This window comes from Colobus angolensis, unplaced genomic scaffold (assembly GCF_000951035.1).
Source record: "Colobus angolensis palliatus isolate OR3802 unplaced genomic scaffold, Cang.pa_1.0 Scaffold162, whole genome shotgun sequence".
Taxonomy (NCBI): domain Eukaryota; kingdom Metazoa; phylum Chordata; class Mammalia; order Primates; family Cercopithecidae; genus Colobus; species Colobus angolensis.
Genome location: NW_012114733.1, coordinates 2,475,722 through 2,496,052, shown reverse-complemented (window position 1 = coordinate 2,496,052; position 20,331 = coordinate 2,475,722). Strand labels below are relative to the sequence as shown.

General features: G+C 36.3%; 1 pseudogene; it reads right to left on the bottom strand.

Moving 5' to 3' along the window:
• Positions 1-637: 637 nt before the first annotated feature.
• LOC105508486 overlaps positions 638-20,331 on the bottom strand; it is a 51,635-nt pseudogene continuing 31,941 nt past the window's right edge.

Sequence of the window (20,331 nt, the reverse complement as noted above, 5' to 3'; positions counted from 1 at the left end):
TTCTGTAGTCTTAATATCATCTTTATATTAAACTAGTGCAAAGTGTGGTACATATAGTTTCATCTGGAAAGGTATGTAACTTATACATCTCATATAAATTAAGAAAATTTGCATAGTAAAATGAATACAGAGAGCCTTGGGCTTGCATATTAAAATTTGGTGTTGAGCTATCTTTTATCACATTATAGGTTATTACATAAAACATATTTTATAAATTTATAACTCTGAGTAAAGAAAAATAATTGCTTCTTGAAAAGGTATTCCAGTAGTCATTTGTTTTATAATAGGATAAGCTGAATTTCTGAGTTTAATGTCTACCAAATCTGAACACCTTAGCTTGAGTCAATGAATTGGTTATGCCTCATATTTCACAGTGACAGTTTCCTAAAGTCACGAATCTGCCGTTTCTCCTGAAATACTGACAGGTGATGCACTTCTTGGAGTACCCCTGTTGTGGTGGTTTTCCACGTGTTGTTGTTTTGTATGAACTGTATTATCTCTCCTCCCTTCCTCTTGCATGCCCTTCCATTTTACTTAATTATAGGTCCTTTCCAAATATTCTCAAGAAAAATATTCCTCTAAGAATTTCTCTAAGCAGAGAAGTTTTGAGATGGAAAATTAAAGAGAAAACTGGGTATTAGAGTTCCTTGGCTTTGCCTATAGTTGTTGCAAACCTCTGCCAGATCAATGAGGTTGTTGAAGTTTCTAAATGTGGTGACGAGATCCATAACTCTGATGTTTCTCTACAAAATCAGTATCTACCTATGGCTCCTTTTTTATTGGATCTTTTTTGAAGACTGGCCTTTTAAATCTTTGGTTGTTTATTTTTTTTCCATACTCTTTCATTCTTAGCCTCAAGGAGCTCCATATGCCTCCTTAGATAAACACTGTATTGTGTGTGCACTTAGAAGTGTTTGGTCACCTTTTGGAGCTTTGCTTCTAATACATGGTTCCCCGGGATTAATTCAGTTGCTGATGCAAAAAAATAGGTCACTCTAAAAGACCTCCCTCAATTTCTGCAGGTGTCTCTGTTGTGGGCCTTCATTTCTAAAGAAGAAAGAGATTGCAGATGAGGAGCTACGTTTTTGTCCATATTCTGCTGGATTTTCATACGTTACATGATTTTGTATTTTCTCTTTCCAGAATAAGCAGTAGCTGTTTTACGTGATGGTCTCTTTGTAATTCCAGTGATGAACAAGTCTGTCCAGACCATGTCAGCTCATAGGTTCAGAAAAGTATGTCTCCCTTGGGAATCCTCATTACTTCCATAGACTTTGAGGTAAGCGGTGGCCTGAGAGTGGTAGGCTGTAGCATTGGCACAGGAAAAGGGAGTAACAGGGGAGTGTGGTATGCCATAACCCCTGTGCCCTGCACTCAGAGTCAGGCGTGGGCTCAGGGGCATAACAGCCACATCACTTCTTCTTCCTGTACTGTCACCAACCTGGGCATGCACTTTAAACATTTGTTATATGTTTTTTTCTTCAAGGATTCCAATTATGTACACTGTTATATCTTCTTTCATTTTCTCACTAATTCATTTCATTTACTTTCTTTTTGCTTCTTAATCTGCTTGTACAAGTGTCTGTTTTCCTTCATATTTCTCCATTTTTGCCCTTATAACTGAGATGGCTTAATTTTTTTCTTCCACAGCGTTTATTGCGCTCTGACAACTCATATTTTATCATCTCCTGCTGTCTAATCATCTCATTCTGAATTCTTTTGTTTGTGCTTTGAGTTCTTGCTTCACAAACCTGATTGCTTCCTTGCGTTTTTAAAATTCAGGTAGAAATGTTTGGTCATGATGTTTATATGCTCCATGACAATATTTTTCTGGATGTTATTTTGAATCTACCATCCATGTTTCTTATTTCTTTCATTATTTCCCTTTTTTTTCTTAGTATACCTTTGAATATCCTATGTTGGTTCCTTTTAAATTAAGCATCTTTGAAAGGTTGAGATTTCCCAGCTATAAAAGAAGATTTATATCAGGAAACAGATGAACCAAGTTTCAAGCAGGCTGAGATTTTCCCTGTAGTTCAGGGAGTGGTGTGTGAGTTCATATACCCCTCTTTTCTCTTCAGTGAGTGATAATAGGAAGCTTTGGGATTTTATAACTCAGCCCTTTTTCTTCTACACTGCCGCAGAAACCATGTGCTTCATGGGTACATGCCTTCTTTTTGGCTGGTGGGTTTCCTTGTGGAACTCTACTTTCTTTTCTTCATGGAACAAAACTGTGTCTATGAAACTAAGGACTTAATGTTTTGCATCTCAAAGTGTGCCCTTCACTTTTAAGAATTATGCTTTGCTGATTCTTTCTGATATTTGCAGCTGCAATGCCCTTGCTCTGCTGTCTCTTCTCTCCAACACACCCTCATGTGATCACCACTGCCATAGTGATTGCAGGTGTTCAGATTGCAATGAAGCCTCGTCAGCCTTGGTCCCTGGTAATTAGAATGAGCAGGTACTCCTCGTTACCTGCTTTGATATGTAGGGTGAGAGAGAAATAAACTTCTGTTGTATTAAGTTCCTGGGATTTAAAGTTTTTTTGTTACTGTAGCATAACCTAGCTTACTTTGACTGACACAGTTGGTTCACAACTGAGGTTACTACCCATGAGGGCATTTGGAAATAGAAGGAAGCATTTTTGGTTGTCACAACAGAGCATCCAGCAGCCAGGGATACTAAGTCTCTGGTAATGCTTACAGCAGTTCTACTCAATAAGATTTCTCTGCCTGAAATTCCAGTAGTACCCCTCATGAAACACTCAAGTAAATGGCTTGACAAGAACAGCCAAATCACCTTTCTGATATGAGTGCCCATTGTTAAATCCTTGCCCAAATTGGATATTTTTGACATCTTTTATTGTCTTCTGTTTTAAGTAGTTCAGGTAATTTTAAATGTTTGTATATGATTTATTATGTTCTAAATATCATATCAATGAGTGAACTGTTAGAGTTTATTCATTCTTGTATTCTCAAACTGTTTAGCGTGGTACCTTACATCTAAGTGGTACTCAGTAAATATCTGTGAATTTCATTAGGATGAAGTGTCTTCTTGGGCCCATGTCTGAAAACCTGTTTTCCATAATCTGGGTACACATTAGTAAATTTGGGGTCCCCCTTTTGTTTTCTGTAGTTTGAACTGACAAGAGATTTGAAAAATAAACAATTGAAAAAGACATTCCCTAAAGGTAAACATCAAGTGTAATAAGACTCAAGTCAAATGGCCCAGCTGTCACAGTAAAATACAGCCTATTGACTTCCTTCTCACTAGGGAAAAGCACTGCTTACCACTTACCACAGACAGCATGGAGAGAAAGTATCACCCTCAGAGCTGCAGGAGGGAATGTCTTGTGTAGCTGAGAGGGAGGCACAAAATAAATCTGGCTGGTAATAGATAGCCACATTTTATAAGAGGTGAGGGTGGGAAACATAATTATCTTACCTTAAGGGTCAGAAAATAAATAGTACCATAGTTAAAATCTAAGCGAGGTGACCAACAACCTTTTTCAAAAATCTCTAGAAAAAATACTAGATACCAACTAGGTGCAAATTCCTAGTGCAGAAGTGGGTAGCAGTGAGTCTCACACAAAGATGAGCAGGACGAAGCCTGCCTTCTCAGCTTTTGGAATCTTATCTGCAAACTGTGTTCATATCTAAATAAACATAATATCTATAGACCCTGACAACTGTTATGACAGAAGTAGTAAGAAAATTTACTGAGAATGAAGGAAAAATATCCTTTCTAATTGGATGGAAGCAAATGAGTTGAATCTAGAAGGAGTAATGCTGCAAGTTGAACCTTAAAAGATGGCTAACGGCCGGGCGCGGTGGCTCAAGCCTGTAATCCCAGCACTTTGGGAGGCCGAGATGGGCGGATCACGAGGTCAGGAGATCGAGACCATCCTGGCTAACACGGTGAAACCCCGTCTCTACTAAAAAAATACAAAAACTAGCCGGGCGAGGTAGCGGGCGCCTGTAGTCCCAGCTACTCCGGGAGGCTGAGGCAGGAGAATGGCGCGAACCCGGGAGGCAGAGCTTGCAGTGAGCTGAGATCCGGCCACTGCACTCCAGCCTGGGGGACAGAGCGAGACTCCGTCTCAAAAAAAAAAAAAAAAAAAGATGGCTAACATGTAGAATACCGGATAACACGGAACTACCACTGACTCCCTTGTCCTGCAGCAGGGTTAAGAGGTATAATTAATAACACTGATAAAATACTCCACAGGTAAATGGTATGGTTACATACATTATTCATATGGCTGCATTACTATTAATGGATGCTTTATGTAACTAGAACCTGAAAAAATAGTGACTGTTAAATACTTTAAAAATTGGGATATACTAAAAATTTTACAATAATTTCTCACTGATTTATCAGCTTATTATTGCATATATATGCATTTCTAGGACATTTATGTCATGTAGAATGACAGCTAGTATGCTCTCCGGATGGCCATATTGCTTCAGTCTACTGACATTGATTCCTTGCAGGATCTCATTCCAACCTCAACTAAAGATAAAAACATCATTTGAAATATTGCTTAAGTAAATTCTGTTCTCATAAAATCAACCAGTCTTATGACTTAGTACTAATGTTTATATTTGTTGATTTCAAGAAGTTGTACATGGGCTATTAAGCAGTATATTTCTTTTGGTTTGAGTGCTTGTATTGATTAAATGAATAAATACCTTGGCTTCTCTTCAAGAAATGGTACTTCATAATGTCTTATATCTTCTTAACTTAGAAAAGTCTAATGTATACACACAGTTAATGGGGAGGATAAGCTGTTCAAGTACATGTCAGTGAGCCCAGGCCTTAAGAACTATGAGCCAAAAATACTTTAATTATTTCAGTTTTTACCATAACACTTATTCACTTCAACAAAATGCCTCTCTACTCCATTGTTCCTTATTACTGTAATGAGGAAGGCACTCATATTTATCCCTGTTGTAATCGTTTTTTAGGCCTTATGGATATTTCATAGGTGAACATCTAGGAATGTTGTTTTTAGCTATCCAGTGAGTCAGTAGAAGAGGAGATGGGCCCTAGGTGTCTTGCAGCCCACTGCATCTGAAGGATTGCTGACATTAATCCACACCACATCCGGCTATCAAGTTAGAAGGCCCTGGATCTGCCAGTGATGTGAAGCATAGATGGTCCAAGGAATATAATTGCTTTTGATAACAAAATGCACGGTTTTCTTGGAATTTTGATTTATCCCAGAATTTCTTTCCAGAGTATATTCTTGTATTTTTACTGAAGTTAGCATAAAGAATAGAGTGGGAGAGGGATAGAATGAGCTGATAATATGAATTAAAATATCTATAGTATTTTCTTATTTCTACATAATCTAATTTAATACTCACAATAGTACAATGATATGAGTACTGTTACTTCCATCTCACAAGTAAGGAAACTGAGGTCTAGAAGGTTAAGTAGTTTGCCCAAAATAATTTGCTAGTGGATGAAGAAGCTGGTGGAAAGAAAGAACATCTAACATTGAGTTGGAAACTGCATATATTCCACATATGTTAGTAAATTTAATCTTTACAACAACCTTATAAGCCAGGAATGCCTATTAGCCCCAGTTTTAAAATAAACAAGTTAGGAACCAGCTGTTAGTGATGACTTTGTTTAAGGGATGAAGCCTAGATTTGAATCCAGAGCTTCAGTCTTGCAGAATGTATTCTCAACCTTTATATGGTGGTGTAGTCCAACTCATTGTGGCATCTGACTGCAGTTTGAGATTTCCATCCATACACTGTGCTAAGATGCACCTATAAAATGCTTTACACACTGGCTGGCACAAAGAATGCATTTTATAATTTTAAGCGACTATTAATGTACAAATAGCAATGGAGTATTTGCCTGTTACCTTTATTACAAAGATTTCTAAACATTCAACACCTATTGTTGGAGTCATAGAATACTGGATTCTGCATACTTTATTTAGAAAGAGTGAGATTCAGTGGCAATATATAACTTTTCAAAATCGATAAGGTGTCAGTGGCCAGTCAGGCTGGCAAGGCAGTAAGGAAAGTTCTTATTGTGCTTGACTGCATGGTACCCCTTACTGACCAAAAGCAGTCTGTGAGCTCACAATATCATTTTTAAATGCTTTGCAGTTTACCAAGTGCTTTTAAATGCGTTCATTTATTTGTTTCTCACAACAACCTTGTTAAGTGGCTACTATTATCCCTGTTTTGCAGAAAAGAAAACTGAAACACAAAGTCAGAGGTTAACTACATAATTCATGCAACTAAGCAATGAAGGAGCCAGAGTCAAGAGCAGATTCCCTGACTCTAAGCACAACAATTATTTTTTCACTGTACATTTGTTGTGTGGTATGTTTTTTAATTAAGATTTTCATCTCCTTATATTAGTTTTGAATTAAATCTGAAAATGCAAATGCAATAAAGTATCACAGTGGGTAGCTTTTTGAAATGAATAAGCAAAAAAAAAAAAAAAAAATCTGATCGGCCTAATATCAAAATCTTAAAAACTTCTTTCCACAAATATTCATCCAACATATATGTATTTAGCCCCTACCTTGTCCATGGCATCGTGTTATGTGAGTTATATAAAGAAGCAGGGGCCAGGAATGTTGAGGAAAGCCTTCAGTTCAAGTTCGCATATTTTCAGATGTAAGAAAATTTATAGGAATCATGTCAAGGTGATTATATGTCTTATTTTGCTAATTAAACTAAAATCAAGTTGGTGATGGCACCTGTGTCTTAATTATCTTTACATTTCACATAATGCATGGCCCAGAATCTTACCTGTTGAATGAAAGAATTGGGGTGTGAATTCAGAGCTCTAGTGCTTCAGGAGTTTATGAATTAAATTGAAAGACATGAAACTAATTTAAATAAAATAGAAGATTGATATATGATCATATGGTATAGAGAAGAGAAGCATTATTTCTAGTTGAGATAATCCAGGAAAGCTTCATGGAAGAGATACTTTTTGAATGAGTGATAAGTAATGATTTTTGCTGCCTTTTTAAAGATAACACAGATAAATTAGTCTAATGAAAGTAAGAGGCAAGATATTTAAATCTCCTAGCAACCTGTAGTGGTCATAGTAGACATTCAAACTACTTTTATTGAATTAATGACTGACTGAATCTTTGCAATGAAATTTTAAATGTATTAGTCTTTAAATGTGAAATGTTGAGATATCTTGGTATTACTTAGAATCATATTAGAAATGTCAAAACACTCTGATCAAGGATCTTTCCATGTTTAATTTGACCCTTCTAAAACAAGGAAATCATATAAGTATTTTAAAGAATGCTCTACTCTGTTATAGAGATCTGATAATCCTGTATAATTTGAAGATGCATCTGGAATGTATAATCACAAAGTAATACAAACATCTCTGTGAGGTTGCATCACTTCTTTGAAAGGGAAATCACCAAGCCAAAAGTATTCCCTTATGTCCTCATTTTTAATATATCCCACTTAATTTTAACATCTTTTGGCAGTCTGGCCATAAAAACTATGATATGAGGATTGCCATTCAATTTTGAGTCTGGGTTACACTTTAGTCTCTGCATTGATCATTCAGTTTCTTGTTTTATTCCACAGGAAATCACTCACAATACCTCCTAGGTTACCCCAGTAGTATAAGAGCTAGGACTTTTAGACCAACAATAAAAGGAAGCATTATTTACCATAAGACACTTTTTCATTTGATGGTCAATGACTCATAGTGCTTTCCTTTACTCAAGAGTAAAATAATAATGCTTCTATCCAATATTTAAAGGTTTTAAAAATGTTTACTAAATTTCATACTAGTGTAATTATCAAAAGAATAAATACAAATTTAAAACATTAATTATGATTTGGGAGGCCGAGACGGGCAGATCACGAGGTCAGGAGATCGAGACCATCCTGGCTAACACAGTGAAACCCCGTCTCTACTAAAAAAATACAAAAAAACTAGCCGGGCGAGGTGGTGGGTGCCTGTAGTCCCAGCTACTCAGGAGGCTGAGGCAAGAGAACGGCGTAAACCCAGGAGGCAGAGCTTGCAGTGAGCTGAGATCCTGCCACTGCACTCCAGCCTGGGCGACAGAGCGAGACTCCATCTCAAAAAAAAAAAAAAAAAAAAAAAACAAAAAAACATTAATTATGGAGATAGGACTTCAGTTTGCTTTTATTACACTGATAAATAATAAACACATTCAGTGGGCTTTCCAAATATTGTACTTCTTTTGGATTTCTTTTGGAAACATTTTAAAAGAATAGCATAAAGAAAAATATCAACAATGTTAATATTACTAATATAAATTATTTAATTTTTTTTGGTGGTAACATTTGATGTCTCATATATTCTCACATTTGGAAGATTCCTCATTTGTGCTAGATGTCTGCATATCTTCAGTAATGTCAAAACATTTAAAATTTTGATGAATAAAATCTTGAACAGTAAAAAAAACTTTCTAAATTAATTATCTAACACTGTGAGGTGAATCCTGTTTCTTGAACCTGTACATGGTGCATTTTTGGAAATGTGTATAAAGAAATGCTTGAAAATTTTATTTTATATGATAAAATATGAGCCTTTAACAAAACTTATCAGAACTTTGTAAAGTTTAGAGTCATATTATCCCCATGTGCTCTTATAACTACACATCATGGATCTATATTTTTATAATGATTATGACTAAATGATTACTTTTATTTGGAATTCCAAAAAATAAAAGAAGAGAATAAGAATGGTTGGCATATATAATAAATAATATTAAAGGACGTTTAGAGTTAAAAAAATGATATGCTTTCATGACTGGAAGTCCCACAATGGAATATGTTTCAAAGGGAATATGAAGTTTCTTTCCCAAGGGAGTGATTTTTAAATCTTGATGCCTTAGTCTGTTTTGTGTGGCTGTAACAGAATACCACCAACTGGGTAACTGATAAAGAAAACAATTGTATTTCTTTATTTTATTTATTTTTTATTTTTTTGAGACGGAGTCTCACTCTGTCGCCAGGGCTGGAGTGTAATAGTGCGATCTTGGCTCACTGCAACCTCCACCTTCCAGGTTCAAGTGATTCTCCTGCCTCAGCCTCCCGAATAGCTGGGATTACAGGTGCCCACCACAAACCTAGCTAATTTTTTGTACTTTTCATAGAGATGGGGTATCACCATGTTGACCAGCCTGTTCCCAAACTCCTGACCTCGTGATTCACCCGCCTCGGCCTCCCAAAGTGCTGAGATTATAGGCGTGAGCCACCATGCCTGGCCAACAATTTTATTTCTTGTGGTTCTGAATACTAAGAAATCCAAAATCAAGGGTCCAGCATCTGGTGAAGGTATTTGTGCTACGTCATCTCATGGTGGAAAGCATCATATGGGCGAGAAAGAGCAAGAGATTGAACTCACAGCCTCAAGCCCTTTATAATTGGCATTAATCAATTCATGAGGGTGGAGTCTTCACGACCTAAACACCTCTCGTCAGACCCCACCTCCCAACATTGTTGCCCTGGGGATTAAATTTCCAGCACATGCTTTTTGGGGTACGCATTCAAACCATGGCACTTGGTGCATAGGGGGAGTCACTGGAGGGGCCAGTTAAAAATAGGATTTCTGAACCCTATTCCTAAAGATTCTCTAGGAAGTCTAGTAGAGGGCCTAGATAGCTGACCATACCAAGTTGTTGACAATGATTTAGAGGAAATGGAATTCTCATGCTCTGCTTGTCAGAACATAAAATCGTACCACCATTTCGGAAACTAGTTTGGTAGTTTCTTAAAAAGTAGAACATACACCAACTATGTAACCCAGCTATTCCACTCCTAGGTATTTACCTAAGAGAAATGAATGTATATGTCCATACAAAGACAGTGTTATTTGTGGCAGTCAAAAACTGTAAGCAACCCAAATGTGTGTCTGCAGGTATAAACAGGATCAACAAGGAATGGTATATTCATATTACAGTATTACTCTCTACTGAAAAGGAGTAAACTATCGATAAGAGCAACAACATGAGTTAACCTTTAATAATTATGCTCAGTGAAATAAGTCAGAAAAGACTACATGTTATGAAATTCCATTTTCACAAAATTCTGGAAAATGGAAACTATGGAGATGGAAAACAGGTCAGTGGTTATCTGGGGAAAGAGATAAGGGGGTCATGAGAAAGGGGAGAGATTAAAAGCCCTGGAAAAAAGCTTTTGGGGATGATAAATTTGTATTTTACCTTATCTGGGGAAACAGCTCCACAGGTGCGTACATGTCAAAATATCAAATTGTACATTTTAATTATGTTCAGTTTGTTGTATGTCAGTAATACTTCAATAAAGCTGTTCTAAAAAATGAAGTGAACATGGGCAAAGGGCAGGAGGGGGTTCCTCTACTTTCTAAGGCACCTAGGCTTAGAGAATCTTGTGTCTCATATTAGGAGCCCCTCTCACCCAGCCACATTGTGAGGTGTGTGTGTGTGTGTGTGTGTGTGTGTGTGTGTGCGCGTGATGTGAGGGCATTAACAGGGAGCAGAAGCAGTCTCACACAGTTTTGATTTTTGTGTATTTATATGACCAAAAGAGAAGAGTAGCATTCCTGCCCCTCGATAGGCCATTCACTGTGAGTCTACAGCTGTGACGAATACAAAGTCTTACCTCGGGCATGTGGGTCCCTCCAGTGACTGTGGCATCACACGGAAACTACAGTCTCTTTCACGTCACCCAAGTTGTTAGTTTGTTTCCCATTTTTAAAATTGAATATATATTCAATTTAGAGAGCTTCAATCCTAGAGAGCTTCAATCCTAGAGAACTTCTTGCAAAAGAGCCTATGAGATTTTCAGGTAGACAACTACGTAAATATGGTCAAATATGGATAAAATGATTCGTAGGATTTATGAGTATTTTTTAGAAAGAAGAACCTTAGGTTAGGAGAATTGATTTTACCAATAGAAGATATATATATATTTAGAGCAGTTCACAGCAAAATTGAGTGGGAGGGTACAGAGATTTTCCGCCCATGTATACCTTCCCAGTTATCATCATCCCCCACCAGAGCGGTGCATTGGTTACCACTGAACCTAGATTGATACACCTTCATCACCAAATGTCCATTGCTTACAGCAGAGTTCACTCTTGGAGTTGTACATTCTGTGGGTTTAGATAAATGTATAATAACAGGCATCCACCATTGTAGCATTGTACAAATTGGCAGTTTTTTAAAGACTACGTTAATAGCTGGGCGTGTACTGGGTAAAAGGAACTGCTGTAAACAGGCCTTTAGTAAGGTGGGGATAAGATGTTGGGGCACGTGGAAGAAGTTTCTATAGTCCTATGGTTAGGTCTCACAGTCTTTCTACCCAACTCCTTAGGTGGGGCAGGAGGGCTGGAGGAAGCTGGAATTGGTCATTTACCTTCCCCTAGGTTAGTGAAGTTCTGATTAAATCTCAGCAAGCTAGGCTCTGGTTAAATAGTTTCTCTTCACAGTGGATCTTGTTAAGAAGAACAGAATGTTCTGGCTATTTCAAAATAGTTCCTTTTTCCCTCCCCCTGCTGGAAGTCTGAGGGAATTTTTCTCTGATCTTCATGGTGAGAACCTGGTGGACTTCAGAAAGTAAACTCACAAAGGTGTAGACCCACCCCCTACTAATGACTGGGTTTCCCTGAAATTTTTAACTCTCAGACTTGTCCACACTAAGCCTCCAGCATTTAGGTTTTCCTGCCCTGGCACTGGTTTCCATGGAAGCTTCTGCTGGTAGATTTCTGCTTGGAAAAGTTGTGATTCCCTGTATCTGCCTGTCTTTCCAATTTGGGGGCCAGAAGTTTGCCCTGTGACCTCATGTCTCTTATAGATCTAAGAGGAGCTATTGATTTTTCAGCTGTTCAGTGTTTTAACCTGTTAGGACGGAGTGGCAATTTCTAAGCCCCTCTCATTGCAGGGGGGAACTTGCTTGGGTTTTGATGGTAGTCATGTGCAATAATGGTGAAGGAAACTAAATTATGCAGAGGTCAGCAATCCTAGAGAGCTTCTTACAAAAGAGCCTATGAGATTTCCAGGTAGATGACTACGTAAATATGGTCAAATATGGATAAAATGACTGATTCATAGGATTTATGAGTATTTTTCGGGAAGAAGAACCTTAGGTTAGGAGAATTGATTTTACCAATAGAAGATGGTGGCTTGTTGCTACTAAAATATTGAAAAAGATATGACTCAATTGGATAGCTATATGAGATTTTGTATATATATATCTTTTGATATATAAACATATATATTCATAATTCATAATACATATATGGTGGCTATATATGCTGTGTATATAGAGAATATATATACATATATATATGGTATATACATAGAAGTATTCCTATGAATGACAGTGGGAAGTACATTTATCAAGAACAAACATGAAACAAGAGCTGCATATACTTGCTTCTTCATATGAATGAGGAAATGGGCTCAATATTGATGCTGAACTTTGTCTGAAGTAATACACACTATGTGTACTACTGAAGTAAGAAATAAAGAAAACCCACTTTCTCAGCTCTTAAGTGTCCACTCTTTCCACAGTTCTTTCCACCAATTGCAGCTACTTTTAGTTTTTTTTATTCTGCAGAAGTTAACTTCAAACTGGAAAACACAGAGCAAATATGGCTAAGGGGGATCTGATGTTCCAGTAAGAATAGATATGGGAGAACACCTGGGTGCTGTAAATTAGCAAATTTCTTCAGTTACAAAAATTGCATATTAGGATCCTAAAGGACCTTGCAGATGTAAATACAGAATTACAATCTTGGGTAAATCTTAATGAACAGCAGTTATTGAAAAAAAGAGAAAATAAAAAGATTCCGGAAAATCTCACACACCTGATAACACACTTCAAGGACTGTCGTGCTATGCTGTGTCTCCCTTATAAATGGGTTCAGTTCAGGGTTCAGTTAGATGGCCATTTTTATTTCTCAAATATGTGTCATAAAAATCCAACATTCCTAGGATAAGAGTTGTGAGATCAGCCTGAGGAAGATCCTAGTAGGGTCTTTTAAGAACATGAGGAAGAATTGGAAAAATGAGCTGAACCTACCCTGGGATAAAAATGTTGACCGTAAATAATTTCATAAGAGTTTCATATATAGAGAGAGGGTATAGATGAGATGAATTTCTACATTCTCCACTAAGATATTTTCTCTGACTTCTATAGGACAAATTTGTTCACATTTTTCTGAACTTCTATTCCTTTTAGAGTTAGTAGCATGCAGGCTGTTCTGTAATTAATTAAGTTCTACTTATGACAGCAATGTGCAAAGACTAAGTTAGATATTACAGGAGATACACATATGAAAAGATAACAAACTTGTCAACTTCATGAGATCAGCTGGGGACAATTTCTTTGTCCTGAAAGTTTAGTTGGAATTTATCAGGGCTAAAAAAAAATTTTAGCTAGATTTTAGGGATTTTTAAATAGAGGGCCAGGAAGTAAGTTGTGGCTAGACTGTTGAGTTTATAATGGTAATAGGCAGGGGGTAAAGCTGGAACTGTATTCACAGAATGAGAGAAAATATTATTTGGAGGAACTCATGTATACAGAACTTATGTCTAAAGTATGTGAAGAACTTTTACAATTCAGTTTTTAAAAGTAAATAACCCAATTTTTAAAATGGTCAAAGAAAATGAGTAGACATTTATCCAATGAAGATGGCCAATAAGCAAGCATATGAAAAGATGCCCAACATCATTAGTCATCAGGGAAATGAAAATGAGAATTAGATATAATTTCACATCCATCAGGATTTAACAAATGTTGATGTAAATGTGGAGAAATCAGAACCTCATCTACTGCTAGCAGAAATATAAATTGGCGCAGTCACTTTCAAAAACTCTGTGGTAGTGCCTCAAAAGGATAAGCACAGAGATACCATTTGACCCAACAATTCTACTTCTAGGTATGAACACAAAAGAAATGAAAACATGTGTCCACACAAAAGCTTGTACATGAAAGTCTATAACAGTTTATTCATAGTGACATCAGTACAACACAAGTATTCCTAAACTGGTGAATGGACAAACAAAAGATAGTATATCTCTCTCTCTATATATATATATACAATGAAATATTATTCAGTTATAAAAAGGAATGAAATGCTAATACATGCTGCAACAGATGAACCTTGAAGACATGATGCTAGGTGAAAGAAGTCAGACACAAAATATCACACATTCTAGGACTCCATCTATAAGAAATGTCCAGATTAGGCAAATCTGTAAACACAGAAAGTAGAATAGTGTTGCATAGGACTGGTGAAGGATGGGGAAAGTGGAGAATTGGGAAGAGGTAATAGCTAAAAGGTACAGAGTTTCTTTTGGTGGTGATGAAAATGTTCTAAAATTGGTTGTGGCAATGGTTGCACAATTCTAAGAATACACTAACAACTATTAAATCGTATACTTAAAAGAGTTAATTTTATGGCATGTGCGTTATAACTCAATAATGCCATTATATAAAAAAAAAATCTGTGGCCCTGAATCTTAACAGTAATTAACAATGTGAACCAATGATGTATTTTATCATTAAAACCTTTTATTATCTCCACACTGAAAATGCCTAAAATCAATGACCAACCTAATAGTAAAGTCTACTCTTAGTACCCAGACTGTGGTTTCTATCATTCTCATTAAAAGGAACCTGTGTTTCTTGGAGAAATGACTGATTCTAGAAAGGAGGCAAAAAGGAACATGTCTGGAAAATCCTCTAATATTGAAAAGAAAGGTAGCTATCAAAGTCCTCTTGAGTCATGTCAAAAGAACTCAGTAGACCGTTTAAATAAGCTCCCACTTGTCAAAGATAAAATAATTTGAGCATCACTTAAGACAAAAACCGAAATGGATTGAATTGCATAAAATATGTTTAAATCCATGGGTTTATAATGTACCAAAACCAACTCATTAATGACTCTGGTGATTCATTTTATTTATTTATTTTTAAAACTTCTAAAGAGAAAAAAGTCAAGCATTTTTTCTTCATTTTTACATGATATTACCTCAAAGTAACCAAATCATTGATGAGCGGAAATTTCTCTGTTTAGAAGTATTCTAGCTAATAAATGAAGAAGGAATGACAAGTATTACTATTTTGCAACCCTCTAATAAATTAATGGGTCCAAGTTATAATCATTAATAGCTGATAATATCAAGCAAGAGGGACAACTATGTGTATCCTGATGGAAGTATGCAATATTAACTGTGAAGGAAAATTTCTCAGAAAAGAAAACAATTAATCTGAATCTGATCAGTCATCTAGATTTACCTATCAATTAATAGGGAACACAGGTGACAAAGAACTCAGTAAATGACATTATAGGAATGTACTTAGCAAAATAACTTAAAAAAAACTCTACAGGGTAAATTATCTAGTTTCATCAACAATGACAACAATAAGAAAGTCAAGAAACAAGAACAGAGGGAGCATGCCTTAAAAGGCATATCTAAACTATCTTAATGTGAACACCTTATCTGGGTCCTGATTTAAATGAATAATCTGGTTTAAAAATATATAAGAGCTTCCACATTGGTGAACACTTTTTCCTGAAGGTTCTATTCTTTACATTATACGCAAAATAAATATGATGAAGAAAGATGGTCTGTTTGTCTACACAAATAGACAAATAGGGAAATGAGGAAGGTGGAGTCTCTAGAGTGGGCGTGGAAACTCTATACCACCCCCACACTTTGTCCTATACATTTCCTTCAATTTAGGTGTTTCTGAGTTGTATCCTGTATAATAAAATGGTTAATGTATATAAAATGTACATATATTACAAGACAACCAGGGATGTCTTAACATTGTATGGATAGTTGATTATATTAAGGAATTATTAATTTGTTAATTGTGATTACATTTTTTTTTCATTTTTTTTTTTTTTTTTGAGATGGACTTTGGCTCTTGTTGCCAAAGCTGGAGCACAATGGTGCAATCTCAGCTCACTGCGACCTCTGCCTACCGGGTTCAAACGATTCTCCTGCCTCAGACTCCTGAGTAGCTGAGATTACAGGCGTGCCATAACGTCCGGCTAAATTTTTGTATTTCTAGTGGAGATGGGGCTTCATCATGTTGACCAGGCTGGTCATGAACTCCTGACCTCAGGTGAACCACCCGCCTCAACCTCCCAAAGTGTTGGGATTACAGGCGTGAGCCACGATTCCCGGCCTAAGTGTGATTATGTTTTTACGTCTTCTAAAAAGAATCTCGTTTTTAAAGATATATGCTGAAATATCTCTATGGTATGAAATGATATTATATTATTTGCTTTAACATAATTGAGGTAGTAGTAAATAAAAGTATAAATAAAATAAACTTGTCACGTATTAATAGTTGTTGAAGTTGGGTAATGCAATGTATACATTGGGTTCATAATATTATTGCCACAACTGTTTCCATGTTTGAAAACTTAATAAAAATTTTAAGTGAAATAAAATGTAAGAAGAATAGTGCATGTTTTGGGGCCTCATGATCAGTAGACATACTCTGAAGGCAAGGAAATAAAGGAACCATCTTTGGCAGCTCTTACGCCTCCCCTTTAGAGCCTTGATTTTACACTGGGCAACAGGATTAAGTCACTAAACTCAGCCTATCAAGGATACATCGGAGTCAATGAATTAGTAATCCAAAGTCAGAATGTGTCACAAGTTAAACTATTTATGTTTATTTGTTTGAAATATTAAATTCATTCATTTTCTATGGATGGCAAGGATTTTGCCTGTAGGTAACATCAGGCAGTGGGTGTTTCAACATCAGTGAAATTCTATTTAGAAAAATTAACTGAAAGAGGGGAAGGACTGACTTCATTAAAAACCAAAGGGAGGAGAATGAGAAAAGAGATTTAATGAAATGTGGAAGACTACAAAAAAAGAAGAAGAAATGGTCCATTACCAATTTTACAAGAATGTGAGCTGACTGAAGAATAGGTCAGAGTTTTCATGGGAATAAAAAAAGCCTACATATTTAGAGAACGAATAAGCTTACTTAATGTTTAATATATGTTTAAGTAGCCCTTTTCATAGGAGAATTATTTATAATTTTTAAGTAGCCCTTTTCATAAGAGAATCATTTATAAAGATTTATGTTGATTTATTTTCCCAAGTCCAGGAACTAGTTTTTGTAATGTTGATTGCTAGTATTTTGGCTTTTTGACATACTTAATTTTAAGTAACTAGATTCTGATATTTATGTTGATATAATATTATTATTTTGTTTTAAAAATCTGAAATCTCAATTTTATTTTCTTAAGATACCCTGAAAATTATCATTTTCAAACCAACAAAATATACCCAGACATTTTCTGACCACATTCTCCCTTGGTGTAGTATTACTGTTATGACTCTCATTTCTGAGGTTGCTAATGAGTGTGAGTATTCGTTTTTATGTCTAATAGTCATGTGTTTTATGTGGGTGTATTTTATCAGGCTCATTTTGGGCTTTATCTACTATATTCTTGTGGCAGGCAGAATGGCCTAAGATGGCCTTCAAGATTCGTAATCCCCTCCCTTCGGTGTGGGTAGAAACTGTGAATATGATGGGATAGTTATTTCCTTGATTAGGTTGCACAATATGACAAAAATGATGGGATAGTCACTCTGTGATTGTCTTCTGTTACAGATATTGCTGTCATTATAAGTTGGAGAGAGATGCTCCTGCTGGCCTTGAAGAACCAAGCTGCCATGTTGTGATTGAGGCACATGGCTATAACCTGAGGGCAGTCCCTAGGAGCTAAGAGTGACCCTTGGCCAAGGAACCCTATTCTTCTTACAACATGAATGAGTTTGCAAGAAGACTAAGATCCACCTGAGAACACAGCCCCTGCTGACATGGTGATTTCAGCCTACGGAGACCCTGAGCAAGAAACCCAGCAGAAAACACTATGCTGACTTCTGACCTACAGAACTGTGAGGTAATAGATGCACATTGTTTTAAGTTTGTGGTATTTGTTATACAACAGTAAAAATGAATACAATTGTTGTCCTCTTAGAATGAGGAGAGTGGCGTAGTTGGTGGAATATGATAGGACATGCATGGCAGGATGGTGTGGTTGGTTGGTGGATTAAGTCAGGGAAGGGGAAGAAAAAAGGAAGGAGGTTCTTAGGCCCAATTCCCAGCTGTTTCACTGGAGCCCAGCTTCCTGCGTTCACTTGTAGCTAGATTCTTTCCACTTTATTCCCTTGATTGTTTTTCAGGAAAATATCTATCTGAGAATGAAGATTTCTTACTTTAAATAATTTAACCAGGGTCTTTGGCTCCAATTATTCTCCCTGTGATGCTGGACTGTGGCTCTCATTCAGGAAGGAAATAGCTCTGAGGGTTTTGCTCTTAAATAAAACGTGGCACTATTAAGTAATTTTCGTTTACCAGCTCTGTTGAATAATTTTCATCCGTTTAACATTTTATATGTGTCCGTTTTTTTCTGCATCCACACAGATATGATTTGGATATTATATTATAGGAAATAAATAAAAACTTAGTATTGTCTTTTTGGTTTCAATATTATAATCACTAGGGACATTTACTAGCACATCTCTTACCAGTAGAGAGTAGAAGAGCTTATTTTCTTTCAATCCATTTATTGAAGAAGCAATTATTTAGTACTCACTACACTATGGTAGACATAGTAGAGGACATAAAAATGAACAAGAGTATCTGCTGAGGACAGTAACTAGTAAGTAGCAAGAGTATAATGCATTGACCTTCCTCAATTTCACCAAGCATCAGCTTGAGCTCGGGCATATCGCTTGACTTCCCTGGGCTTTGGTTTCCTCTGTACAATGATGGGCATGGTAGATGATCTCAAAGCATCTGTCTTTAATGAGATAGTGATGGGTCAAGCTGGCAGGGACATCAGTAGGAGACTAGAATTAACACCCAACACTAGTAGAGCTTTGTGGAGAGGTAGAATCAAAGCTATAACATTGAGTTTCATTAATATTTGATGAAATATAAGTTAAAATAAAAATTTCTGTACCTATCAGATTGTCAAAAAGGACAAAGTGGATAATATCAAATGTTGGAGAATGTGTTAGGAAACACACCCTCAAATACAATGGGTAAGAGGGCAATTTGGTAATTTCTATGAAAATTTTAGCTGCATACACCCTTTCACTCAGCAATTTCACTTCTTTGAATTAATCCTATAAATATACTCTAATAACAACCCAAATATTTATTCATAATGATTCTCATTGCAATGTTGTTATAATAGTTCCCAAACTGGAAACAACCTGAATGCTCATAAGTGAAAATTTTTTTCATAAGCAGAATTCACTAATAAGCAGGATATCACACCGTTGTTAAAAAGAATCAGATAGCTCTCTATATATTGACATAGACAGGTATCTATGATATATTGTTTATTGAAAAAAAGCAAGTTATAGAAATAATGAAGGCCGGGCATGGTGACTCATGCCTGTAATCCCAGCACTTTGGGAGGCCAAGGCGAGCGGGTCACCTGAGGTCGGGAGTTCAAGACCAGCCTGATCAACATGGAGAAACCTCGTCTCTACTAAAAATACAAAATTAGCCAGTTGTTGTGGCACATGCCTGTAATCCCAGCTACTTGGGAGTCTGAGGCAGGAGAATCGCTTGAATCCCGGAGGCAGAGGTTGCGGGGAGGCAGAGGTTGTGGTGAGCTGAGATAGTGCCATTGCACTCCAGCCTGTGCAACAAGAGAGAAACTCCATCTCAAAAAATAATAATAATAATAATGATTCAATTTCTCAAAAGTAATGATACATATACCTGTATAACATATAATTATGTATAATATATAATTATGTATAATATACATACCTATTTATATATAATTGGGTACATGTTTATAATATAGAAAAGTCTAAAAGGTTACATAGTAAGTTGTTTAATAATATTCACCTTCAGGAAGTAGGATAGGGTTAGGAGGGCAAACTTCCATGTCTGTATCTGCACTGTTTAAAAAATTCCTAACAACTATGTGCTATTTTTACTATGAACAATTCTTTAGACAGATTTTTAATATGCACAAAAAATAAGAAGAGAAAACCATGCACTTCGTCATAGGGGAGATCAGGCTAGATTTTGGGCCCCTGAACAATTAATAAAAATATAGATGTCCATTAAAAATAGAAATAAAAAGATTATGCTGAGCAAAAGAAATTTTTAAAAAGATAGATGTTTATAGAACCCAGAGTAAGGGGTAGGGTACTAGGACAGCATCTGCACTGTCTGTAAGACTGCCATAAGGAGGGCAATTACATTTAAGAAGCAAGAGAGGCTTATGATGGCATACAGAAAAGGATTCAACATGATGAGGTTGGGAATGGGAGAAATAGGTCCACATTGGACTATT